Below are 27,843 nucleotides of genomic sequence, written 5' to 3' on the forward strand. Positions count from 1 at the left end.
GCCCGCAGCCGTGGGGAGGATGTGCTATCGAAGGAGCCACTGACACAGCCCCGAACACCACCAACCGCTGGGCCTATCTGCAGGAAACGCTCAGGCCCTGCAGCAGGAGAGGTTGGGGCTGGGGAGACACTAAAGCATCTGTGGGGAATGCCAAGGCTGTGCCAGAAACAGGCAGGAGGACAGAGCAGCGAGGGTGAAGGCTGAAGCCCCAGGCAGAGGGGCACAAGGTGCAGCTGCACCTGTAGCTAGCCTGGGCTCAGTTTAAAAAACAAAAAAATGGTGGGGGGCGGCTCATCTGATAATTGCTTACCTCCCGCTTGCAGGGAAGTTGGATGCTCTGTCAGAAGTAAAGAGGGAGTCCTGAGCTGGTTTTGCTAAGGTAAGCCCTGCACCAGTGTTCAAACTCTCAGCCTAACCTAGGGCAGAGGCTGTATAATGGGGGTCTCTGTTTTGAGGCAGGGTGAGCTGTGTAAGGAGGGCAGGTATGTGATGTGACTCAAAAGCAGCCTGGCCCGGGTCTAAATCTTTCCCAGACTGAATGTTGCACAGGTGTTCACCAACTGCTGTGGCTGCAGGAGCAATGGTTCTCTGTGCTGCATTTCTTGGGGAAACTTCTGTACTTTACCCTTGAAAAAGTGAAATTGTGGTTTGTCAGGAAGCAAAGGGTGACCTGAGGGAGTGTGTGGACCATAGTTGCTTTATGCATTTGTGGCCCTCTTCCCTGTGTGTGAGTCCTCAATCTGTGTCTCCAGAAGGATCATTCCTTCCCTTTTTCCTTTTTATAGGTTTCCCTCCCACCCTGTGCGTTGACTCCTTAAGCTAATGGATTATCATTCAGCTTTAAAGTCTTTTAGCTTTAGCTAAAAGCTTCCACTGCAATTTAACTCCTTGTGGTTGTCCAAGCAGTAGTGGACACCTCTTAGCATGGTATTTTTTTCTCCCTTTACAATTTTTTTATGCTTCTCTTCTATAATTCTTTGAATGTCGTCCTCTTGTCTATGTTCTCTCCTACTAAGTTTCTACCTTCCAGACCTGTTTTTCCCCTTCAGTAGCAGTTTTCCTCCATTCTATGTATGTGTGACTCTGCATATACTAATAACAGGGTTCAGTGCTTTGCAACACAAGGTAATTTTCCTTGCGTTACAAATGTGCAGAAATGTTCATATTCTGAACCAGTTTGATCAGTGCTCTCACTTAGCAAAATGATAAGAAACTGTTTTGCTGAGTAATTGCCCATCTATTTGCAAGCAGTCCGCTTTAAAGAGGAAAAAAGTTGGCAGCTGTTTCATTTATTAAATCAATGTCAGTGTAGTTATGCTTTTAAATGGGTGAGGTCTTTTATTGGAGGGAGTGAAAGCTGCCTAGCATAGGCCATCAGAGTGTTGTTACAAATTGTTTTTAAGTGGCAAAACTGATGTAAAGAATCGCTGAGTGACTAATAAATGCATTATCATCTTTAAGCTATAAAAACTAAACCATTCCTTCCTCCCTTAGGAAGGTATCATTTATCAACCACAACAGCTTCAGGGTGTGAGAGTTCAAGATGGTCTGTGGTGATGTAAGCACACTTTTTGCACAGTGCTGAACCTGTAGGGAGTTATTTCATTATTATTTTGAGGCTAAGAGGCAACTGAGCCCTTGTCATGGGTCTAAGGAATATACATATACATATATTGTTTCCAGTTCAGTTAAATCTCAGTAAAGAGGGTTACGCTTACAACCATAAAAATAATTTTGGCAGCTATGGCAGGAGGCAAGATCGACTAGGATAGTTCACACCACTAAGGAAAAGATAATGTCTTCTAGTTATGATAAAGCATGTAGCTGTGTGGTGTGGGGAACCAGCCTCTTGTTTACCTTCCCCAACAGCAAAAGAAGAGTAGCAGTTTAGTTCCCACCAACCGCCAGCAGCTGATTTTCTCTGTGCTGTGGAAATCAGAGGGAGGTTTTTTTAAAGGAGATGGTGGGAATGAATGTCATAAAATAGATTAAGACTATGCTACTTGTTGGTTTTGTTTTATGACTGTCATGGCTTCGGGGAACACAAGACCATTGACTCCAGTATAACCTGAGCTATTGGTGGCTATAATTTCTACCATCCCTTATCTTAGTAAGATTTACCAGTGCATCGTTTTTCTAAGTCACTGCACAGAAGTGACAGCACTTGTAAGCAGATGATGATGAACTACCTGTGGGAATTACTCCTCCTACATATACTGCTGCTGGAGGGTGATATCGGCCTGGTAGCAGACAGCTGCAGGAATCCAGCGAGAGCAGAGGGACTAGAGAGATTAATCTTCATCCCACTTTTCCTGCCCTGCAACAGCTTGACTTTTGGTGGGACAGCATTGGGGATAGTATACTAAACGTGCTGTTTGCATTGCCCATTCAGTGATATGATTAAACATGACATTTGCTAAATAAAGAGACTGGGATGTAAGAAGGGAACGAAAAGGGAGGGAACCATAGCACTCTCCTACACAGAAGACTCAGTGCTGTGTGCTCACTCTGTTCCCCTCTGCAACCCTATTGCCAAAGCTCTCCACAAGAGCATCTATCAAGGTCTGATTCAAACCAGAATATACGGCTTGGCAAGACGTGGTCTAGGATATCAAAGGATTAGCCTGGTAGGGCCAGAATGCTCTCTGGAGATGGGTACAGTCCTCTGGGAATGAAGCTGCATCCAGCTTCAACTTCTGCCAGTACTCATAGATGCTATCCCCTCCAGCAGTCAAACCTCACATGTGCTGCCAACGATCTGATAGGCAGCGCTTCAGCTGCCCCAGTGATACCCCCCGCTCATACAGTACCACGCACCCCGTCCTGCCTGCTAGCACTCTTCAGGACATGCTCAACAGCCTCAATGCTGGGAACCTACTTTACATGTTTTCAGAAGATAGCTCCTTAAAAATAGAAAGGAAAGCAGGTTGCTTGTCCCTTCTTCCATATGGGCATGTTGAGTAAAAAACTGTGTGAAAACGATGCTCTCTTCTCCCCTCGTTTTCAACTCTAACAGACTTGTTCAGAATTCAATCTGGTCAAAAAAAGCCAAAAGTATCAAAGGTGTCCTTCCCACCTCAGAAAAGTGCAATCTTCTACTGGCAACCAACAACATCATTCATCTGTCACTTATCATCATGTTTCATGAACTTTATGACATTTCAAGCACCTCTTTTTATGGAATGTGGAACAGACCTAGTGAATTTTCTATGTTGCTCACTCTGGATTTCAGATACACACACACACACCAGCTTTCATTTAGTTATTTCTATGAAAGAATATTTTATTAATTTTCTGTATTGTGTAAAAATGCTTTCATAAGAATACAGAAGACTTACAACATTCTTCTAGTGTTAAGATATGAAAAGTACTTGATTTGGAGTTTATTGAACCTTACCACAGGAGTCATACTTGGTGAAGTTTTGGGGTTGGGTTTTTTTGTTTGTTAAAAAAAGTGCGCATTACGTGCACATCAGTAACAAGAGGCATAACACCAAAGAGGACAGATTCCTCTAAGATCTAGGAGCTAGTCAGTATCCATTTGAATAATTAAGTGTTTTCTAGTGCAACTCATGATCGTCTCCTTCCACCAAGGCCTGACAGAAGAATGCAATATGCCGTGTTTGTGCACTGTTACATTATACGTACTATGTCTAAGTGATTTCTGAACACAGCTACCTCTGCCTCACCCAGAGTAAGAGAGACTGGCATGATGAAAAAGCATGGATAATAACAAGAGCGTTTTGCACAGGCAGGCACCCAGGAGGCTGTGTTAGGAGGATGGCTGGCACTGAACCATGGGTGATGAGCCCTACATCAGGCACCCTGGTGCTTAGCCTGGCCCCATGGCTGGGGTGCAGGGCTGCTCAGCTTGCTCTATGCTGTGCTGCTGCAACATCCCCAGAGGGGTCTCCTGCTGAGGCACTCAGCATCCTACCCTGACAGGCTCCAGAGAGTCACGCCATGCTCTGCACCGCAGCAGGGGCCTCCCCAGAGCTGGAGAGTTGAGCAAAGTAAAGGTGTCCCATCCCAGAGCACTGGGCAAGCTTTTTGGCTCTGGTCTGGCTTTGCACCGGTGTAACGGCTCCTGGCTGAGTCCTGACCTGAGCTACTGGGTTGTCTCTGTTGCCCTCCCAAGTCTCTGTGTTGTGCTGGTTACATTTTTGCCCAGGAATTTTACCCAGGGCCTCTCCAAAGCCGAGCAGTGCTGCGTTGATGGGGCAGTTGGAGGGAATGGCACCATCCATAACTGAGATATGGAAATCCACAGAAATTCAGTCTTTAGGGTGTTGACTGCTACTCTTTTAAAAGTACTGAACTGTCTGTTACAATCATACTGACTTTTCCCCTTGATACCAGAATCCTCTGGGAATTTATGAATTTTTGAATGTATAGATCAGCATATACATTCACTGAATGGTGTTGTCATGTCCTGTTGCCCAGATTTCACACGGCAGAAATCAAGCCATGAAACATCTGTGCATTACTGCATTTGCATATCTAAAGCATAGTTTTCGTAATGCTTATAGTTGTGTGCTGGATATAGCTTGGTTTGATGAACTACAGTAACAATTTAACAACATATGCAAGATACCATACAGTATAGCAAACTGAACAAGAAATTTAATTCACGATCATTTCATGTGGTGTACCTGAACACCTGAGTCTAAATTTAGAGATCGATATGTCAACTGTGATATTTTCAGATTGATGTTTGCAAGTATCCACCTTTTCCTCTCTTTTCCACCAGTTCTACATTGTAAATGCTGCAAGAATTCCCCTGAAGTTCCCACATGATCCAACATTTGCGGGGGCCTAGTCCTCTCTTCCCCTTACCTGAATAAATGTTCTATACACTCTGTGAAAGAAGTAGTGCAGAAACAAACTCCCAGCTGAGGGAAAACCACATATTCGGGTTCCCTGAGAAGAGGTTCTCCATCCCAAGTACCGCGGTATCTAGATATAGAGATATTTAGTGCAAGCAATATTGCAACACAAATCCAGATCACCATGCCCAATATTTGAAAATGAACCTATTCAGATATATTTTTGTTTAAACATGTCCCGGTAAATGGACAAAAAAATCTGCAGAGTATATATCATTTGGATCAGTTGAGGTAAATACCACTGAGGTTGCAGAGTTTTGTAGGCTGTGTAGGAGTAAAGCCAGATTCAAAGCCAGGTTCGGGAAAGCTTCAGTAAAATCAACACGATTTTGATTGTTGGATTTATTTTTCTCCCACGGGAAAAGCAGATAAGGGTTCAGGTTAGCTAGGAGCATGCTAGCTTTAAGGAAAATAATGCAGGAAAATCTATGGAGTAGGATGAGAAATAGAGTTGCTGTGAGTACTACTTGTTGGCTGGGTTTGTGTTTAGATCCTTTTCTGAAAAGAATCTTTCTGATTTATTGTGGCTGAGTGTGTCTCCCACCTCTATTTAAAACTTGAGGCAGGCCTTAAAAAATATAAAAATCAATGACACATGCAAATAAAAAGATGACACAGGAATCTAGCACACTTTTGAAAGTAGCAATATTTTTCATTAGAAAGGATACGGCGCTGTCCAGTCTAGAATGCATATCCACTCTATGCACAGTATACATATACAATCCTGCATGTAGTTGGCACTTTAAGTCTGATAATTTTCTATTACTTATCTAAGCTCCACCTCCCAAGAGTGCCTTACTGCCTCTTGGTATGGCTTCACATTTTCTTCACCATTGAAGCTCACAGTATATACTAAAACATCTGCTGCCAAGAGAAATAATGTTCCTCATGGTGTTTTTAGTGATGAAAATGTTTTTTTTAAGGCTCAAGTGCTAATGCCAAACTCATTTACAGTTACTTTTGGCATTGTAAGCAATAGGGCTGTGCATTCTGTTCAGAAAGTATGTGACAACTTAGGTTAAGTAAACAAAAAACACTTTTGCATTCTTTTTTATTAAACCTATGTAGGAAGGAGGTAGCCTGCAGAGAAAATGTTGGAAACTTATTTCAAAGGCAGGTTATAGATTATTGAGGAGAGACCCAGTAAAATCTGGGATGAATGATCTGTCCCAAAGCCAAAAGAATTTGAAGGAAAAAGTTTAACCAGTTGGAAGAAAATGACAGATGACACTGTCAGCTTGAATCAAGCAGAAAAGTGAAACTCAGTTTCCTGGGAATTCATAAAAAGAGGTATTTCATAAAAAATAAGAAATCAAGTAAGGGTGCTGCATCCAGATGGTCAAAATCACACAGTGAAAAACTGGCTTTAGCAGGGTGAGATTGCCAGACTTTTTAAGTGGTGATGTCAAGTCTCATCAGCTAAAGCACTGTAGATGGGAGCAGTAGCTGGGCAGGAGGCATCACAGAAACGTACAAGCACCATGTTTCTCCCAAAGACTCGCTATGTCATTTCCTACTCGGCACAGGGCACGTGCTCTGCCTCAGTGCTGAAAGGTACCATTTTTAGAGTGAAATAGTAAAACTGAGCTGCTGAGCTCCACAGTAATTCGAGAGAGATTACTGCCATTTTTGCATAACTAAGAGTGGTGGTTTCCACCCCAGCCATTTGTTTTGTTGGGGTTTTTGTTTGGGTTTTTTTTCCTTTGTTTATTTGGGGTTTGGTGGGTTTGTTTTTGTTTTGGTTTGGGTTTTTGGTTTGGTTTTTTTTGTTTACATTTCCAGGAGGACAGAATGTCTTAGAAGTTTTGATCTAAGACATTCTATAGATGTAAACGTTGGCACTGAAACCCCTGAGCTGAAGAGGACAACAGAGCTAGCTCCTAAGTCCTGGCTCCAACTCCTTCGGGTTCTGGATCCCCCCCGGGAAAAAACTACATGTGGTGCTGCCACTCTGTTGTGGGATGAAACATTAATTAGGAGCCTGGCAGCCAAGAAGAGGGGTTGCTGGCTACAAAAGCCCCAGACATCTAACGCTTTTCTACCTTAAAAAGTAAAGGTCTAAGAACAGCTTTTATGGCTGCATGAATGTGTCTTCAGGTTCTGGTTTTAACCGCTTGCACTGCTGCTGTTGGTTTAAAATTCCAGGTGGAAACTTTTCATTTCTGCATTCCCTCCTTAATCTCCCATCTGGTCCTCTCTTGTATCAATGTTTTTTTTCACATAAAACCCAAGCATTTACCTAGCATTCTACACTTGCAATTTGGGCCAGTAACAACAAGATGTTATGCTTGCTGCAATCATCTGCCTAGACTGTTGATGTGAATACTGAAGTACTCTGGGTGTGAAGTTTTGTTCGGTGGGGATTCTTCTGCTGTTTTCATGGGCAAAGTTTGCTTCCTGTCTTCTGTGCATACCACCATAATTTGGGAAGGAGAGGCCCAGCCCAGCTGTGGGGGAGCACAGGGTTACTGTTTGTTATCAGTTTTGACTCATACTGACTGTATTGAAATCCATGGACCAGCTGATTCATGCAAGAGTACTGATTAAATGATAAACTTTTTTTTTTTTTTTTTAAATCACCTTCCATTTTGGGAGAGGTGAATCAACTTTCAGCTCTTGACTCTAGAATTTTTTTTTTCTAGGTGGCCTTGGAAAATTGTTGAGCTCTTGACAACTATTCAGAAAAGAATAATTTACGAACATATTTTTGTGATATTTATTTCTGTTCAGAAACACCTAGTAGGATCAGTTTGATTGTACAATCAGGCTGACTCAGTGCCCTAAGTGGAACAAGAATCTAAGTGGATTCTTGTCTTTAAGTATATTTTCTATACTAGCTAACTTTCCACTTAAATGATCAGCAGTAAAAGAGTTAACAATGTTAACATTTAGTCTGTCATCTTCAGATTTCAGAGTCAGTACTGTATAGGGATGAACAGTTCAGCCCGATTGAAAATTATTCTTTTGATTGTCTTTGGTCTCTTGAAGATAAGACTGCGTCAGTTCTGTTTGATTTATGTCTTCAAGGATTTCTTCACAGCTGCAACTCTCAGGAACAAAATTTTATTTTAAATGGGATGTGAGACTTCAGATCACCAGCTTGATAACAAATTTAATAACAACATAATGTTTCGTGTGAATGCAGCACAAGAAATTTCAGAAGCACAAGAATTCAACTGAACGTGGCCTTCGTCCTTCCAGCTTCTGGCTTTCTCCCTGTCATACTTTTAAGTTCTGATTGGTATGTGTTTACAGAGCACGCAGTAAGCTAATGCCAGCTATCATCTCGCAACTCCTCCTGCCTGTTTATTTCCATCTCCATGAAATATTTATTGCTTATTCTTATATCCTGAGGGGTATGGCTTTTGTTTATATCTTAACAGAATTAAGTAGCAGGATATGCTTGCACAAGCCTTACAGGCATGCTCCTGCTTGGTCTGTTCAGGTATTAATTAAAGCTGCTTGTGAGGGACTTCAAAACTCAAGTTTTGTAAGCAAAGGTCTATGTTTCTGGTAGAACAGAAAGTGTTTTACATCACATAACAAGAGAAAATATGTCATTTTGGGACCATTTACCCAGCTGAGCAGTTTACTTCCCTGAAGTAATGAATGTACTTTGTATCCTTCTACTTTTGATGTGTTTCACAATTCTGTGTGTTTACCTGTAACAAGGCATGGCTACAACCTAATAATTTCGCAGAAGGTTTGCCAGTTTAAAATCGTTTACCTGTCCCTAAATGTACTGCCAAACAATTCCTCATTTGTAGTTCAATTGACAAAAGGCTGTAGCGGTCTTGACACCGCAACACTTGATTTACAGGCAAACATGGCCCTCCCATGCAAGGTGTAGGAGATGAGTGTTGAGTCTTCCTCTTGCCTCAAAGAATTTAAACTTGGATCTGCCACTTTCCTGCAAAGCTTCCTCCTTCAGAGGCTGCTGGTCTCTGCCCCTGGGCCCAGGAATCTTCATGTCTTTATGCAAAGTGGAGCACCTTTAAAGAGGGCCAGGGTAAGACTGTCTGCCCCTGCCCAGTAGGTCCCTGGGTAGGACACTCATCCATGGGTGAGAGAAAGCTGGGCCTCATGTCCTGTCTCCTCTGTGCACTGAACAGGCCAATAGAAATTGTCAGTGGAAACGAAGCGTCTTTGCATGTCTATCTGGCACCTGAGAGCTCTGAGGAAGTTATTGTCCATTTCAGTTGACTTCTGTGGCAGGAAAATGGCTATTTATTACAACCCAATTTAAACTATACCCATAAACTGTGCATACTGTGACATACTTTTCCCTTAGAAGCCCTGAGAGGATTATGTGTGTGAAACTGTATTTACAATTAAATAACTCTTCTTAGCTGCTTCTGAGCAGGTCTCAGTGGGTATGGCTGTACTGCTAAATAAACCGTGGCAGGAAGCAATACATGGCTGAGTGGTATAGCGTGCATCCTGTTGGTCCTCCCGGCGCCTGGCTCCCCTCTGAGCAGAAGCTGCCCTTAAGTCCTACACAGTGCTCTGCCCTGCGCCTCCTTGGGGACTCATCTGCTGCACTGAGGCACTAGGAGGTGACAGTCAGGTTTTGGGGGGTTTTTGGTTTGGGGTCTTTTTCCACCTCAGAGAATCTGAAGCAATCTGGGCTGCATTACAGCCCACAATATTGATGGTTTTACAGCGTGAAACCAAGGGTATTGTCACATGCCATGGGATCAAGTGGGAAACATTTTGTAGTACAAAGCCTGCTAGAATAATGCTACAAAACTGTGCAAGGTGGAGGGAGCCAAACTTGGGGCAGTCATGTCCGTACTGCCCTTCGGGAACAATCTGTGGAGTGAAATATTTCCAGAAATGCACCCAGTCTTTCTCCCGGAGAAGGTAATCGGGTGTAGTCCACAATGGGGAGCTCACTAGTAACTGAGCGATATACTTCATCTGAGCCATGGTGCTAAGGCTTGCTGCATGGCTTTTGTTTTGTTTTTTTTTTAGCTACAATTCCTGTCCTTGCAGAGGTAGACTGAAATGAGGGAGGCAGAATTTTGCTTCCCAGCTTATGTAAGGGCTGTTTATTTGAGCCATAGGATGCTATTGGCTTGGGAAAAGAGAAACAAAGGTGACTCTTGCAACGTCTTAAAAATATGTACATTTAATATGGCTTTAATGGTCAAGAGGAATGAAATACGTCTTGGGAATATCTGTCTCAAAGAAATTAATAAAAACAAAACAAATTGATACTGGAGCAGGACATATAAAGGATTATGAGGTAAATATACATTAAAATATGTAAACCTACATTAAACAGAATGTAAACATACATTAAAAATAAGCAATTTTTTTCTGCTTTTACATTGTCACTTAGGTCTGAGCCACATTTTCAAAAGCAGGTTTCAAAACCCTAATCTAATATTTTCATAGATAATTAACCTCCTAAATCACTCAGATGTTGCAGAAAGTAATCCTCCCATCCTATTTTCTAATTAACTAGTTAACTTCCTTAGAAAAGAACAGTTTAGTTAAAGAACAGCTTAAGTTAAAGGATTGTATAGTCTGTCATTTGTTGTAGGGAATAAGAAAGGTTCCCTAAGAAGTCAGAACTATGATTAATACCCCTGTATCTGGAAGAGAAAAGAATTTAGACTTCTTTTGTTATGTTTCAGGGAAAATGTAAGTTAGAAGATTACTGGTTGGTGCCCGACTTTCAAAGATAATTCTCTTAATTAGGACTCCCGCTTCATCACTCTGTCATTCCCGTTGTCTGTGAAAATGAGAAGTTTGGTCCCAGAAAGCAGACTTAAATGGTGAAAGGTAGAACTGCCTGCCCTGGTGAGAGATCATCAAACCATAGCACTGGCCCTTCTTTTCAGCGCTACATATAAATAGGGTACATATAACAAGGGTATTGAACAATTGAAAAGTCATGGACAGCAATAGCAGTGAGCAGAGCTTGAGGAAATATATGACCAGTGACAAAAGTCACAGGAATTTGGTTTGTTTATCTTGGAGAAAAGGTGACTTAGAAAAATAGTAATAATCCTCAGAAATGCTAGAGGCCACCAGGAAAAAAGGGAATAAAACTGTTCTCTGTGACCTCTCTGAATAGGAAAAAAAAATCATCATCTCAGACTGCATCAAGTGAGATGTTGCTGAGGTCATCACCAGTCAGAATAGCGAAGGACTGGATTTCAGTGAGGTGGTAGGCTCTTTGTTGTCAGAGGTCTTAAGCACATCTCTTCAGATGATTAAGTACAAACACCTGTCAGGGTAGTCTAGGCACAGCCAGTTGTACCTTTGGAGAGGTGGATGTGCTAAATGACTTACCAACATCCCTTGTGGACCTGCTTCCATCATTCTACTACTCTTAAATCAAAACACAGCAGTCTTTAGCTACTGTATATGTAAAAAGAAATAATCCCTTTTTTATTTTCTAATGCTGTTCTCCCCTGAGGTCACAAATGATATAGGGATCCTCATGCTGTCAGGTTTCTGAGCAACAGTTTAGCCAAATGTTGTGTGAATGCATCATTTCTACCCATTCCCACCCTCTACATTGTCCTAGAAAATTGGTTTACATTTGAGCGGGAAAAAAACCCCCCAACCCTCCTGACGCTCAATCTTCACCACAGGAACTTGGAAAGAGAGGTGTTTTACATGAGCAAAAACATGCCTTCCTTTTTGGAAAGTGTTTTTTATGTTTATGATCTTGGCCGCAGAAGCAAAAAGTGAATGATATATGGCTGTACCCATCGCATACAGGCTTTTTTCATTGAAAGTAATGGCAGAAACCACAATTTCAGCACAGCCTTTTTCTGTTATGTCCTTTGGGTTCCATAATTGGCTGGGATTGTTCCTCGAGTCAGTCCATGCAACCTTTAAGCTTACTCAAAGGCATGAAAACTTTCCTACCTCTATAATTAAAGCCTATTGGCCTTTCATGTTAAAGCATATGTGAGAAAGTTTTTAAAGTAATGAGATGGATATCTATGCAGCAAAACGTGTACATAGGTTTTTTGGAATTCATTTAGTTCTTGCTACCTGAACACACTCAAGCATGGGCCTTGCTGAATCACAACTGCAATGCCATTAGACTTTGCTGTTTCATAACTATGGAGCTGAGAAGCGTAGTGCTCCCTGACGAAACCTGAACACTTCATAAATGTAAAAAAAAAAAGTGAAAATCACAGTATGGAGAATAGCAGCTTTATTTTCTTCCAATCTACTTATATACCTCTAATGTACACACTTTTCTTTTTCTAGTCCTGCTACGCTTATTGCAGACTGTCTGGTCCAGCTGATTCAGTCATTTACTTTTCAAGATCTTCTATTAACCTCTAGTAATTTTCATTTAATCATTCAGCATATCTTCTCCTCTGCCATACTGTCCCCTGCTTAATTTCGGTGTCCCTGATTGATTGTCCTTTTTGATTCTATGATTCCTTCCCATTTCGGATCATCTTAGATTAAGATGAAAGCTTTTAAATGTCCTCTCTATCTATCTTAGTCCATATCATATCCACAGCTTGCTTCTGTCCCTTGAAATGTCTGTTCCTTAGGAAATGCACAGATAAGCACTTTTTACTTTTGTTATTGTTGCTGGTTTTCACTTGTGCCTTTGGTGTTCAAGTTTTTCATTAATATATATCAGATTCAGTCACCTTCTCACACTGTTATACTTTCCAGGGTTGTAAATTTGAGGCTTCAGGAGGGTCAGAACACCCCACACTGAGGGCAAAGGGACGTTTAAAAATGTACTGACTCATGTCTTGGCTACAAAAAGGCATGTATCTCCCAAACGCTCTGCTTGGAAGGTGTGACCAGGAAAGATCAGCGGCATTATGCACAAGAGCTCTGACAAGGGTTAAAACTAGTAATTGGGTGATGAAGCTTGTGAGATGAGCCAGCTGTACTCCACCTGAGCGTTTCATTAGGACCGCTGAATGTTGATGAGACCCTGGGTCTTCACATGGACTTCTGGCCCATGCAAAGGGAAGCCTCTTGGGGCAGAGTCCTGCTTGCCCTATGACTAAAAGTCTAAAAACTAGCATTTTGTTTTAACAGATTTCATTTCTGGCCTTCTTTCCTAAAGTTCTTTCTTTCCTTGTCTCCCATTAGCTTATATTTCCAATGGGACAAAAATGGACTTAACTCTGTAGTTAATGCCTCATCCCATGTCCTGCTCAAGCTGTGATCAGAGGACAGAGAAAAAAAATATGGCCAAAACTGAGGTGCAAAATAAGTGCCTAGAGCAGTTTAAGCTGAACAAATGGGTAGGCAGATTAGGTTACAGTTAATTGGTAATGTTTAGATATAGCCTGGTTTGTTGAACTCAGAGGTAATATGCAGCATGGGGAACAAACAGGAGGAGTTGGAAGCCACCATGCTGCTAGAATGTTATGACCCAGTTGCCATTACTGCAACTTGGTGGAACAAATTCTGTTATTTAGAGCAACTGCCGATGGCTACAGGCTGTTCAGAAGGGACAGGAGAGGAAGGAGGGGCAGAGGCTTTTCCCTCTACATCAAGAAATGGATAGACTGTGAAGAGCTGTCTCTGAAGAATAGGTTCAACAAGCAGGTTGAAATCTTCTGGGTAAAAATCGGAGACTGATGTTGGTGTCTACTACAGGCTGCCTGATCAAGGGGAGCCTATTGACAAAGCCTTCTTGCTCCAGCTATAGGAGGCATTGTGTTCACAGGCTCTTGTCCTGCTGGGGGACTTCAACCACCCCAACATCTGCCAGAAAAGTAGCACGATGAGCTGTAGGCAATCCAGGAGGCTCCTGCAATACATTGAGGATAGCTTCTTAAGCCAGGTACTAGACAGCCCTACCAGAGGGGACACAATACTGGACCTGTTGGTCACCAACACAAGTGAGCTAGTCAGTGATGTCAAGATTGGAGGCAGCCTGGGCTGTAGTGATCGTGCACTGGTGGAATCTGCGGTCCTGAGGGATATGGGTGAGGCGAAGAGTAGTCAGGGCCCTGAATTTTAGGAAAGCAAAATTCCAGCTCTTCGAGGAGTTAACCAATAGGACCACCTGGGAAACTGTCGTAGGGATAAGGGAGCAGGACAGACCTGGCAGGTCTTTAAGGGTGCTTTCCATAGAGTGCAAGAGCTCTCAATCCCCAGGTGTAAGAAATCACAAAAGGAAGGCAAGAGACCTGCATGGCTGAGTCAAGAGCTGCTGGTCAAACTGAAGGGCAAGAAGGAGATGCACAAGCAGTAGCAGCAGGGGCAGGTATCCTGGGAGGAGTATAGAGACGCTGCCTGGTTGTGTAGGGATGGGGTAAGGAAGGCCAAGGCACAGCTGGAGCTGAACTTGGCAAGGGATGCAAAGAATGAGAAGGGCTTCTACAGGTACATCAGTCAGAAAAGGAAGGTCAAAGAAAGCATAGCCCCCCTCCAATGAGCAAGACTGGCAAACCGGTAACAATGGACAAGGAGAAGGCTGAGGTACTGAGCAACATCTTTGCCTCAGTCTTCACTAGCAACCTCTCTTACCACACCTCTTGAATGGATGGACCACAAGAGGGACTGGGGGAGCAAAGTCTCTCCCACTGTAAGAGAAGATCAGATTCATTGCTACCTGAGGAACCTGAACCTACATAAGTCTATAGGACCTGATGAGATGTATCCCAGCGTCTTGAGGGAATTGGCTGATGCAGTTGCCAAGTCACTCTCCATGATATTTGAAAAGTCACAGCAGTCAGGTGAAGTCCCAGGTGATCGGAAAAGGGGAAACATTGCACCCATTTTTAAAAAGGGTAGAAAGAAGGACCCTGGGAACTACCAACCTCTCAGCCTCACCTCTGTGCCTGGGAAGATCATGGAACAGATCCTCCTAGAAGCTATGCTACAGTACATGGAGGTCAGGGAGGTGATTCGAGACAGCCAGCACGGCTTCACCAAGTGCAAGTCCTGCCTGACCAACCTAGTGGCCTTCTATGATGGAGTGACTACATCGGTGAGCAAGGGAAGATCTACAGGTGTCACGTAGCTGGAAATCTGTAAGGCCTTTGACACAGTCCCCCACAAAACCCTTCTCTGTAAATTGGAGAGATATGGATTTGATGGGTGGACTGTTCAGTGGATGATTCTGAGGAGGATCTGTTCCATGATCCCTCAGGGGTCTGTATTGGGACCAGTACTCTTCACTATCTTCATTAATGACATAGTGGGATCAAGTGCACCCTTGCAGATGACACCAAGCTGAGTGGTGCAGTTGACACACCTGAGGGACAGGATGTCATGCAGAGGGACCTGGACAATCTTGAGAAGCAGGCCCATGTAACCCTCTTGAGGTTCAACAAAGCCAAGTGCAAGGCCCTGCACCTGGGTTGGGGCAACTCCCAATATCAACACAGGCTGGGGGATGAAGGGATTGAGAGCAGCCCTGCAGAGAAGGACTTCTGGGGGTACGGGTGGATGAAATGCTGGAAATGAGCCAACAATGTGCACTTGCAGCCCAGAAGGCCAACCATATCCTGGGCTGCATCAAAAGCAGCGTGGCCAGCAGGTCGAGGGAGGTGACTCTGCCCCTCTACTCTGCTCTGGTGAGACCCCACCTGGAGTGCTGCGTCCTGCTCTGGAGCCCTCAGCACAGGAAGAACATGGACCTGTTGGAGGAGGTCCAGAGGAGGTCCACAAAAATCATCAAAGAGATGGAGCACCTCTCCTACAAGGAAAGGCTGAGAGAGTTGGGGTTGTTCAGCCTGAAGAAGTGAAGGCTCCGGGGAGACCTTATTGTGGCCTTTCAGTACTTAAAGGGGGCTCATAAGAAAGATGGGGACAAAGTTTTTAACAGGGCCTGTAGTGATAGGACAAGGGGTAATAGGTTTAAACTGAAAGAGGGACGATTTAGACTGAATATAAGGAAAAGTTATTTTTTATGATGAGGGTGGTGAAACACTGGAACAGGTTGCCCAGAGAGGTTGTGGAGGCCTCATCTCTGGAAACATTCAAGGTCAGGCTGGGCGGGGCTCTGAGCAACATGACCTAGTTGAAGATGTCCCTGCTCGCTGCAGGGGGGTTGGACTAGATGGCCTTTAAAGGTCCCTTCCAACCTAAACTATTCCATGATTCTATGAATGCCCAGAAGTCAGGGCTGAGATACTGGCAGGATGGCCAAATGCATGAAGAAAAAAATAGAAGGAAATCATATAGAGGAAGATTGAGTTCTTCTTCTACTATATTAACAGCTAAAGATCCATGAAGTGCAAGGGAGATGGGTGGCAATAGCAGCTTGGGGAGGAGTTCGATCTGAAGTGAATCTGCAAGACAACAAACGGATGATAACTGTGTTTGTGTTCATAACTCATATTGCTCAGAAATAAGGTGTGGAGGGAGAAGAGAATGACAGTGCCCACAGAAAGCTGGGGAGGACAGCAAGGCCTCTCTGTAGGAGCGGGCAGGAGGGAGAGGAAAGAACCACAGACTGTTGTGGAAGCTGGGGAGGTCCTGGCTTAAGGCAGAGTCAGCAGTGCCTGCGGCACCTGACTGGTCACTGAGGAAGTGTTGCACCCAGCTTTGAATTAAGGAAATGGGCATCTGAAACCTTGGCAAGAGCAGCCTGCCTGTTCTGTAAGCAAGAACCTAGGTTTTCTAAGTGTTTAAAGGAACAGTTAGTGCTCCTATATCACTTCTAACCGCCGCAGGAAAGGCCCCATGTCAAAGCTAAGTGTTGTAGTTTAATCTGCATCCTTGACTAATGTATAAGACAGGTTTTGCTTATCACCTATCAATTTATTCATTCTTCCTATGTTCCGAAACCTTTACCATGATAGGTATATCTGTAACACCAAAGCACCAAAGGAATTGTACTCACGCAAACTGATATATCTAATCAGCTAGATTCTATTCAACTAACTATGCATTATCTGAAAGGGAGAATTTATAAACTAAAAAGGGTTAAATAAGTCACCTTTTTGTAGTGTAGAGGGAATTAAAATGCAATGCATAATTTTTATATCTCCATCATGTACAAAATTTTTATGCTTCCAAAACACTAACTCTGCAACTAGAGTTAAAAAAATCGATCCAGTCATTCAGCTACATTAATATTATACAAAGAAGAGATGATATAAAACACTAGTGTCTTTTTATATTTACTTTTTGCTTCTATCATTAATAAAAGTAAGAAGTAAGAAAAGCTTGTTATGCAAGGTAGGTTATTCAGTAAGCTAGTTATAATTCATATGGAAACAGAATATTGATTTTTATGGAAAGGCTGAAATGAGAGGAAAAGATATGAACCATCCTTTTGTCAGGTAAGTTTCTGGGACTAACTACTTCAACCACACTCATAAACATAACCTGCACTTCTAAAAAGAGACATAATCCTGAAAACCAGACTGCAAGACCATGACATGTTTATCTAAGTAATAAAATTTCTCTGATGGAAATGACAATGGATTAAAAAAGGATCATTTATAGCACACAAAATGATCCACTGGAAGAAAATAATAGATGCAAATTTCTGTCTAACACCTTTTTTTCCATGGAAAATCAATGACCTATGGTGTATGGTAAATTAGTTAATTATGTAAGATGTCAAACCCTGTAAATGATGTAAGATTTGATTTTACAAATCAGTTCTGCCTGTGAGAGGTTTTGCAACAGTAAGTACTAGTGATTAAAATGTCAGCATGAAAGACTGCTGCAGATTCTACCACTGTAATAACAGAATGTAATAATTACATGCTTGGAAAGTCCACATAATAACAAATACGAAGTTCAAATTATTTTAAAGAGTGGTTTCAACTCAAAATTAAAAAGCAGCACTAAGGTGCAGCAAGGTGGTCTCCATATGTGGCCCTTTTTTTAATCAGAACATACTCGACAGCTGCTTTTGCAGCACATTTACCACCCTGCCAGCCACAGGACCCATGTTTGGGGACAGTGTCAGATTGTCTGTGTCTGGCTTTTGCAAAATTGCACATATTCTGAACATGATGCATTTGGAATTTCTTAAAACACTCTCCTATACTCAGTTATTTGCATTCTTCATTTCCCAGTCAGCCAAATCCCAACAGGGCTTGACAGTTTCAATGACAGCAGTTTCTTCTCACTTCTAGAGCATAACATAAAGAAAACACAGCAGAATTTCTATAGGCTTTACCTTGCCTCTTGATGTAGAACTTGCTTTCAGTATAAGATCCAGTCCTTCATTCCTGACAAGCCTAGTACTACTGTTTTTAAGTGCAAAAGGAATGTGTTGCATCACAAAGTAGGCACAGCTCAAAGCTCAACTCTGCAGTGGCAGTTTAGGTTTATTTGATAGGCAGAGTCTTCTTTAAAAGATAAAGTGACGTTATGTGTATTTCATATTTACCAAAAGGTAGACTGTTAGAAAATAGTGGCAACAGAAAATTTTGGGGGGGCTCTGAATTTGGAAATTTCCTTACTGTAATTTTTTTTCATTCTTTTCCTGTTTAGCATCTCCTTCCTCTAGGTTGCTTTCATTCAACTAGAACTGTATCTGCTTGCAAGAATACAGCTTGTCTCATTTTCTTGTTATTACAGATGGGTTCTGCACAATTCAAGACTTCTGATATTTTTTGCATCTTAACTTTCTCAAAACCTTTTCTTTGAAGCATTGCTGTCCCTGAAGCAACTTCTTTAACAATTTCTTCTAGTTGGACGCACTGCCAAAGCAGGTATGTGATTATTCCTTTCGCAGATTATGTTACAAAGCATGCTCAAAGTGCAAACATCTGGCAGCCTCTCTGAAGCTGAGAACTGAGTTGTACACAGTATGTGCAGCATCCCATCTCAGATTCTCACCGCAGACATCCCCAAAGCATTAACCTGTTTCCATATTCGCTTAGTAAAGGACAGTTAGAGTTTAAATTAGGAGACCCTGGACAAACTTTGGGAATTCTCACCTTGCTATCATCAGTTAATCCTTGCCTCTCTGCAAGTTAGCGTGCAGTGCTGCAGGAGAGAGTACATTTCTACTCACAGTAGAAATCACACTATGAGTAATTTCCCTTGAAAAACATAAGACAATGATGTAAATGTTATAAAATGTTTCACAGTCTCTCTGCCAAACGTCTTTGGGATCTTCCAGCCCTGCTTTAATTTACAAAAGTCTTGAGCTATGCAGAAAAACAGCACGTGGGGTACTCATATGCCTTCACCATTCCCCGTTGAATAAGTCCCAACATCAAGCAATGTTATCCAAACTCTTCTGAAATTATATTGATTTGTTTTCTTCTCAGAGTTTTTGCAGCCATAAAACTCCACTAAAATGACCATCATCCCCTCCTAGTTTTGGCTGCTTAGCTATGGGTTTGCTCTAGCAAACCTTTTCCATCTATTGGATGGAAAAGACCTTTAAAGCAAAGCCAGGGGATAAGCAGTAGAGGCATCCTGGGGGTTGCAGGTATTGTGAGGGAATGATTTGGATTTTAATTTTGCCACCTTTCATTTAACAAACAAAACCCAGTGTCTGGTTGAGATACAGGAAATATATGGGACTGTCTTAAGGTGAGCTGTGGCTCCTCCCCAAAAGCAAAAGGGTTCCCTGAGGAAAGGGAAAGACTTAGGAAAGCAACCTGTAAGGTTCGTAGGCCAGGATTCACCTTTCAGTAGACTTGCAGGAAGGGGATATCTTTTCAAATATTTGCAAATAAAGCAAACACCTGGAGGCTCATACTATGTGGGCATTTGGTCGCTCGTTTTTACAGAGGCTGGAAAGGAATTTACATGAGAAAATTGCTTAATTAATTGTGCCGCCCAAGATTTTGGCTTTCTGCGTATTATCAGGAGACAGGTGTGGCTATTAGGAGAGGAAGGCATGTTGCTTCCTTTCAACCTGAGGGCAACGGGAGGTCCTGACTTTCAGTCTGCAGGGTGATAAAACCAGGCTTCAGAAGGCATAAGACACAGGAGCAGGGTGGGAGACTGTAAGCTGGAAATATTCCAAAAAGGACCTTTAAGGAGCATGGAGACCACCAGCCCAAGTCTCTCGTTTAAATGTACACATTCTGCAGGTGGCACACTAAACTCATGCACTGAATCCTCAGTATTCCTGGTTTTAGGTATATAAAAAGTGAACTTACAGCTTGCTGTTTCAACACTACGGCAAATAACTGGTCTTATAGTTCATGTGCATGCAAACCACACAGAAAATGGATTTAGACTTCCATGTCCACAAGCCCAGAGAAGCTGAAATGTAAGACTTGCAGTTACAAGAACCTCAGCTGCCTATTAATATTAGAAATCTTGGCTGATAATTAATAGGTAATAACTCTTTTACTCATCTTATATTCCCTTAAGAATTCAGAGAACACAAGTAAAAAGCCTTTTTAAAAAAGAGAAAATACAGTGAGTTGCAACAGGGATATAGGAGAGAATGTATCCTCTGTAATAAGAGATGAATGTTTGTCATTAGTTTAATGAAGGGGCCCCTGAAACCTCCTGCAGCCCCCCATTAGTCTAACAGTTAGTCCATTGTGTACATATAAAATACACAGTCACTTGTCCTTGTGGGGGATCACGTCTGGGGCAAGGCTCAAGGCTAAAAATGAAGCTGTTTCCACATTTCTGAAGCTTAGATTTAAAGCATGGGGAAATAAAAAAAAAACAAACAACAACAAAGAAACCAAACCCAAAACTTTTGATGTCCCTTATTTTTCTAAAATAATATCTCATCACTACAACAAACTTTCTCCTTTGGTTTTGGCTGAGGGCTTGGTCTAATAACGATTTACTTCCATCTAATATTTATGTTTCTGGTTAAAAGGAGAAGAATTTTCAACATGTGTTTAGTTTTGTACCTAACTTCCCCTGGCTTGAACAAATGTACTACATTTGAGAAGACAGAGACTTTTTGGCCACTTCTGTGAGCAATACATGCAGTAATAAAGACTGGGAAAATTTTAGCCTTCTGCCTTGGGGAGAGTTAGAGGTACAAAGCTGTCATTTGGGCAGGGAGCTTGAATGAGAATAAAAGGTGCAGTTTATCCTCTAATTGCTATGATCTATAACTGTATGGAAGCCGATGGTGTAATACACAAGTGAATAATGATTAAAGCAATTGTTAAAATATTCTCTTGGGTGAAATTCAATCCTTGTAGAGACCAACAAGCCACCAAATCTTTGAATTCAGTGGGAGAGTCACACTTTTGACCCTGTATCATAATTTCTTCCACAGCAGCACTTGCATTTCATTCATTTGCAGCATAGTGCTGTAGTTTTTTCCTGACCTCAAATCAGACACAGATGATCACAGGAGGAATAATTCTTCACCACGCTGTGCTTGGCACAATGAACCTAAGCTGAGTTAAGATGCAGCTGGTGCAATGTGCAGATTTGGAGCAATAGCCTTGTCCTGCCACCCTTCTCATGTTATCTGTCCAAAAGAAAGAGGGATTTACATGCCACATGACCTCTGTATGTATTTGGGGTTTCCGTTATGCAATCCAGGGTGAGATTTCCTACCCAGATGCACATCTGTCATCTCCCATCCTTTGGCCAACATAAGACATTACAAATGTAAGAGGTCTGTAACTCATCTGAGGCTGTAAGCAGGGACTATCATATACAGTCCTTGCAACAGTCTTCTCTCCATGGATATGAATGTGGTTGTGAAATAAAAAGGCAAGGCTGGGGAGAAGGCACTATGGCATTTCTTCTACAGTAAATGAACAAACATTTTCCACAAAGTTACAAACATACAGCTTTTTTTGCTTTATGCTGTTTGAATATGAAAAGGCAACAACAGTTTAAGCAGATCTTCAAAAGACACAGTGTATTGTGGTCTTAAATGCAAATGATATATGGCTGAGCCTGCTTGTGTTAATTTGAGGTAAAAAGAAAGGGAAAAAAGGTGACATCTTTTGAAAGAGCCCCCCATAAAGGCAATAGGAGCTGCCTTTACAAGGTGTGATGTTAAAGTCTGGCTTAGCTCAATCAGCAGCACACACAGAGTCCCACTGAAACAGCTAAGGTCGCTGCAGCAAGAGGCAGGGAAGTAAAATACAGTGGAGGCTAAATAATATCATCAGCAACAACAGAGTCAATTTTTATTTCATCGAACAACAGAAATCAGACCAGTTGATCATAATTGTTGCTCTGGTTTTTAAACTCAAATCTCCCATCAGGAGATTACTCAGCTGAAGGCCGAGTATAACGAGAATATACGCTTTCTTTTTCCACAAGAATTGGAAATAGTATGATCTAAGACTGACAACCCCAGCATCTGGGAGTGCTTAAAGCAATTCATAGTTTTGCTCCAGTCACGTGGCTCTGGACAAAGACTGCAGAAAAATCAAATTGGTCCAGAGGAAGCCTTGATGTTGGGTAAAACTCAATAAATTGAGCAAGGTGCCTTTAATTTGTTTGCCTTAATTCATTATAAATGAATGACATTCTTTCTCCTTTTGCAAATGCTTGGCTGCTATTTTTGTGTAAACATTCATGACTATGTTAATTGCATTGCATCCTTTTATATTTGTTTTATAGATTTTATTGCTCTACTTCAGAGGTCCTAAATAATTGATTTATATAGTCTATTTTTTCAACAGGCAATTTTGTAGGCATTATCTTCCAGAACTATTCTGTATAAGTTTAAAAGAAATGCTTACTGCATTCCATAAATACTGTTGCCAAAGAATCTAATCTAAAAGTGGAGGGAGATAATTTATGATATGCAGATCTACTTGCTGCTTTGCGTATTTCACATTTTAACAGCAACATGAAACTGCAAGAGTAAAAAGAAAGAATTATTTAAATGAGAGAGATTCTTTCCAAATTAAAAAATTAAAAGATTCCATATTTCCCACAGCTATTTTGCCAGCTGACACTGAATAAAACTCCTGATCTGACTGTATAGACTGAAAATGAAACTTTACATACAACTTTAAAACTTTCAGGTTTATATGTGCATGTGTCAAGGAAATGACAGGAAGCCAAGGTTATATATGTAACTGTCTGGGAAATGAGTCAAAACTCAGTTAGAAAAAGAACTCTCTGGGCTCTTGCAATAAGCTGCCTGAACTAGTGTAAGTCAGCATTTTACACTTAGAGCTACCTCATATATATGTGTGTGTGCATACTTGTCTACAGGACAGCGTCTTCACCTTTAGTGAACCACTCTTTTCCAGTCCCTCACATGAAGGGAGAGTTACTGGATATTGTTCTAGCATTTGAATATTACTCTGTTGGGTTGAAGTTTTTAAATTTTTGCTTTCCGTTTCAGTGCTCAGCAATGTCTTACCACTCTACAGTTAAAAGTTTGCTGAAAAAACTGAGTGCCTAGAAGACCAAGTTACCTCTACAGCAAAGGCAAACAGTTCTGCAAGACATTCCCTCTGCTGTAGCTCACGACCAAAGTTTGCATCATCTGAAATGTGGTATACGTCTGGTTTGGGGTTGGAAGGAGCAGGGCGCTGGTAGCTGAAGGAAGAGCAAAGGTAGCTTCATGCAGCACAGGCACTGTGGGGTCACCACTCGTGGGAAGTTAGAAGATTAAGTGCCCTGATTTACAGACTACAGTAAACTTTATCCTGTGGGTCATTCCCTTTTTTGGTGCATTGCTTTTTCCAAAATTTGACCTAACATATGTAATGACATCCTTGTGGCAGATTATACAAAAGCAGCCAATGCATAACTCTATTTTCAGTTAATACCACTTTACCAAGTGAGGGATCCATGCTAAAGAGCTTGACATTTGCTGGCTTTTTGATATGTGAACAAACAGTTTTTTCTGAAATACTTTGATTAAATGCAATCTGTCTATGAATAATTCAGTAAAGTAACTTTCAGCTTGCTAATTGTTTCATATATAAGGTCTGAGATGAGCTGAAAAAACATAGGGCCAAATATACTGAAGGATTTAGACCTCCAGTTGTTCAGACAGTTGCTTTTGAAAATCCAAATGTGGAGTCTGTGACTGCTAAGGATTAAATGCACAGCATCAGGTGCTGTTTTCCCCACCCCACTAGGACAGAATTTCCTCTTTCTCCCCTGTAAGTACAAATCACCTCTCCACCTTGCACGCCATACTACATGTAGGATCTTCTCTGTCTTCACCTTCGGTGCACCACTCTCTTCCAGTCCCTCATACAAATCTGCTTCCTGCTTTGTTTTTTTTTAAATCTCTTTTCACTTTGGCTTTTCGCCTTCCTTCTCCCTCACCTTTCCCCCACCCCCAAACACCCTAAAATGAAAAAATAAACAAGTTGGATAGTCTCCCACTGGCTGGAGCCCTCACCTGCAGGAAAGAGAGACCTTGGTTGTAGGTCTGCCTTATTTGACAAGACAGCAGTGGTGGCATTACTATTAGTAGAATATTAGGAGTTAGAATATTAATTTTAGGAGTGGTTTCAGAGATGTGGATTGAGGTTTCTTATAGGCTAGACCAGATGGCTTTGTCTGACAGTCTGTTTCATCCTCCAGTGACATCCCCAGCTGCAACACCAATGCACCTCTTGGTGCGTTAGCTTCCTTCTCCCTGAAGTTTTTCCCTATGCTACGGAATGTGGTGTACTATGGGGAGCTGTAAAATGGCTCTGGGACTGGCCGTGGTAAACCAGCGCCAGGATGGCTCTCTGCCCAGCCTGGCTAATCCTGCTGAGAGCACCGTGCTAACCTGACCCTGCTGCTCCCTGGTATTACAGCGGCATAGCTCTGCATGGGGTTGCATGCATGCACCAGCTATTTTGGAGGCAGCTGCGTCTTTCTAACATATTTTTGCATTTCCTGGATTTAGACATAAGCGCCTAACTATCTACTTTAATTAGTGACCAATTAGCACCAGTACTGTATTTTCCCCATGTGACTGTCTCCATCCTTCCATGTCTAAATCTGTCCAGTACGTCATATGGTGTTACTCTGTTAACTGTCTAAACAAATGTAGCTTTTAATGGGTGTGCTGTGTGAAAACTCATGTTTACACATTGCAACTTCTGCTTTTCTATTAGCAGTTTCTGCAGAAAAATGCAGGAATTAGACTGCTATCGGAAAATCAATACAGAGAGGATGCAAAGTCAAAGGAAACTCACTTGGGGGGTTCTGAGTGGATATTTATGAGAGAAAAAGATTGATCATCGAGACTATACATTATACAACATCCTCTTGTACCTCTAGCTTCAGTTGTCTCTTCTAAATGATATGCATGCTGATTAAACAGTGAAGCATTCTGTTTGAATTCTTTTGTTACCCATTTTCTGAGAAAATTAAGCAAACAAATAAAACCAGTGATATCAGAAGGTAGGATAGGCCTGTGAGTAGCACTTTGCTGGAGATAGCCAGCAAGGCCAAGGGGTTAACATAAATACCTTTTGATAAATCCTATTACTCTCCAAGTGATGTTGGTAGAACATGCTCATGTAATTTCAAATACCACTTCAATTACAAATGATAAATACCTCTTCTGAAGTGAACTGGCTCCATCAGAGTGTCACTAAGTTGTACCCATCTGGCACACAAGCTCATTTCCCTGTCTTCAGATATTTATTGTCAATTTTTTCCCAGTGATATATTCCTATTCCTGAACCTTCCACAAAGGACAGAAGTGAATACAACCAGCCAGCACAGGGCTGCAATTCCAGTTCAGTCAAGGCAGATGAAACTTGCAAGCGTTCTATATGCATGAAACGAAAGGGTATGGTGCACCCTTATTTGATCTCCATCAAATTATCAACTGTTGCTGAATAAAGCCTGCACAGTTGCCATCAATTACTCTGCTATGCTCTCAACCATTTCTGAATCAGAGTGTGCTGGAGGAATCTAAAGCTGCGATCTTTCATGGGTGCTTCTCAGATGACATTACACTATGTTATTCCGTTATACCAGTGAACCTTTACTCAGTGAAGCCTTGCGTCTAAATTTCTTCTATCCTTACTGTCCCAGAAAAATTAGGACTCAGGCTGTATCTTACCCCTTTCTAGTTGATTTTACCTTTGCAAACTGTGTATTCTGAAATATCCCCAGCTGGGGAATTTTGCTTAATGAGAATTTATTTAGAGAATTTATTTAGAAAATTTCAACATCTACTGCTCAGATGTTTCTAAGAATACGAGCAAGATGTTTTGCCTATGTTAGAAACAAAACCCTACCCCTGCAAAAATGGGAAATCATAGTGCATCTGTTCCCTGGAGCACTGGCATTTGATTTTTAGGCATGCAGTTTTTGCTATTCCCATGGAAGACTAGACAACTCTGCATAACCTCAGATTACATGTGCTCAGTAAAAAAGAGCTGCAGCACTCCAGCAGCCTGGCGTAGACATTCCAAAACAAGCTAGTAGCGATGCAGGCTCAGAATCACGAGCGCACAGCCCAGCTCGCAAGATGTTACAACCAGGCTGAGCGAGAAGCAGAACTGACTAGCCGGTGGGTATCCTATGCTGATGTGGCCAAACGGGTATCTCTGCCGGGTACTGCCAGACACACGACCTCTACACCCTCTTTATTGCCCTCATTGAACTTGTTTCTGAATCCATCCATTCAGAGTTACGAATCAGCTCAGGAATCTCTAGCACAGCACCAATATGGACCCACTTTGAAATTTTCAGCATCTCTGTTCTCCACTCCTTTGTACTGGGCATCCTCTTCCAGCCCCGGGGAAGCGCCTCTGTGCTCGCAGTGAGATTCTCGCTGGAAGCATTGCAGTTGGGAGGGGAATTCGGTCCAAGCAAAAGCTGGACCTAGACTGAGTGAGGTCATGGAAGGAAACAGATTTGGACAGAGATTCTGGATTTGAGACTAGATCTAGGAGAGGAGTTAAAAAAAGAGTGGGACAAGGTCAGGGCGGGCAGAGGATGAGGACTGCTGCAGCAAATACTGTGCTGAAAATGATAGACCCTGTGTCTGCTAGCACCAGAGCACTCCTCTACGACGTCAAGCAGATTACTTGAACTCCAGGTGGCCACCTAGTACGCTTCTTATGCTTGGTGTTAGGTTTGAAAGCCTGGGGTCTGATTTGTAGAAGTGGTTAGCATTCACAGCTGCATCTGAAGTCAAAGGGAGCTATGCTCCGAACATACAAAGTGCTGCATAATGCTAACTACTTCAGCAAGGCAAACCCCGGTCATCTCAAGGCTGGCAACCAAAATTAATAGATGCATTTAACCTTAATCTCTCTGCATCTCATTTCCCAATCAGTAAAATGGTGATATTAGCTGCATCTCATGAAAGTAACTCATAAGCATTCATCATATGCTCAAGGTACTGTAACAACGAATGATGTAGAAAAGCCTGATATGACGTTAATAAGTCCACATTACAAGCAGGATTTAAATAGCTTTAAACAAAACCTGAGGACATATGTTGAACAAAGAGATTAAAAATAAGCTGAAAAGCTGCACATTCAGTGAACACTGTCTGTCACCTGCACCGTGCAAGGCAGTGGTCCTCTGAGCAAAGCAATATCATCACACAACTAAAGGCTAAATTGTAAGTCATACCTTCTACAAGTCAAAACAAGTTTTTCGCAGAAATCTTACCTTTGGATTATCCTAAAGTGTCAACACTTGGCTTTTCAACCATAATATTCCTTTAATGTGGGGTTTGTGTTTTGGATTCTTTGGGTGAAAGGGAATGTAATAAGTTAAGGATGTATATATGTTTTAATTGCTTTATGCTGTGCATACAAAAGTGTAGTTTTCATTAAAGTAGATGAGTAACAGGAATTAAAAATAGGAACACAGTTGCACTGTATCAAGCTATAGCACAAAGTAAATAGTATTTATTTTCCTGCTCATTGCCTTAGTTTGATTTAGGCACTCTAACTGATAGCATAACCTAAGTATGAAAGTAATGAATTTTACAGCTGATTTATACATTCAAGTATATGTTCCAGCAACAAAGATTTCTATTTCTTCTTGCCCCCAAGAGACTTTTTTTACCTGTTGATGCTTAGAAATACAGCAAGAAATCTCTCAACATTACAGACTGCCCACTTAAATTTTACTCCATTGATTAGTCTGTTTTTCCATCTTTTCTTTTTTTTTCTTTTTTAAAAAAATCTCT

The 27,843-nt window shown here is 41.8% G+C and overlaps 1 long non-coding RNA gene across 1 annotated transcript; it reads left to right on the top strand.

Annotated features, from left to right (window-relative positions):
• The first annotated feature begins 180 nt into the window (after nt 1-180).
• LOC135312857 (uncharacterized) lies at nt 181-27,842 on the top strand. The gene is made up of 3 exons (XR_010372477.1): nt 181-379; nt 18,390-18,523; nt 23,071-27,842. It is a non-coding gene; the product is annotated as an uncharacterized LOC135312857 (long non-coding RNA).
• Nucleotide 27,843: the final 1 nt, after the last annotated feature.

The sequence above is a fragment of the Phalacrocorax carbo genome, chromosome 3 (assembly GCF_963921805.1).
Source record: "Phalacrocorax carbo chromosome 3, bPhaCar2.1, whole genome shotgun sequence".
Taxonomy (NCBI): Eukaryota; Metazoa; Chordata; class Aves; order Suliformes; family Phalacrocoracidae; genus Phalacrocorax; species Phalacrocorax carbo.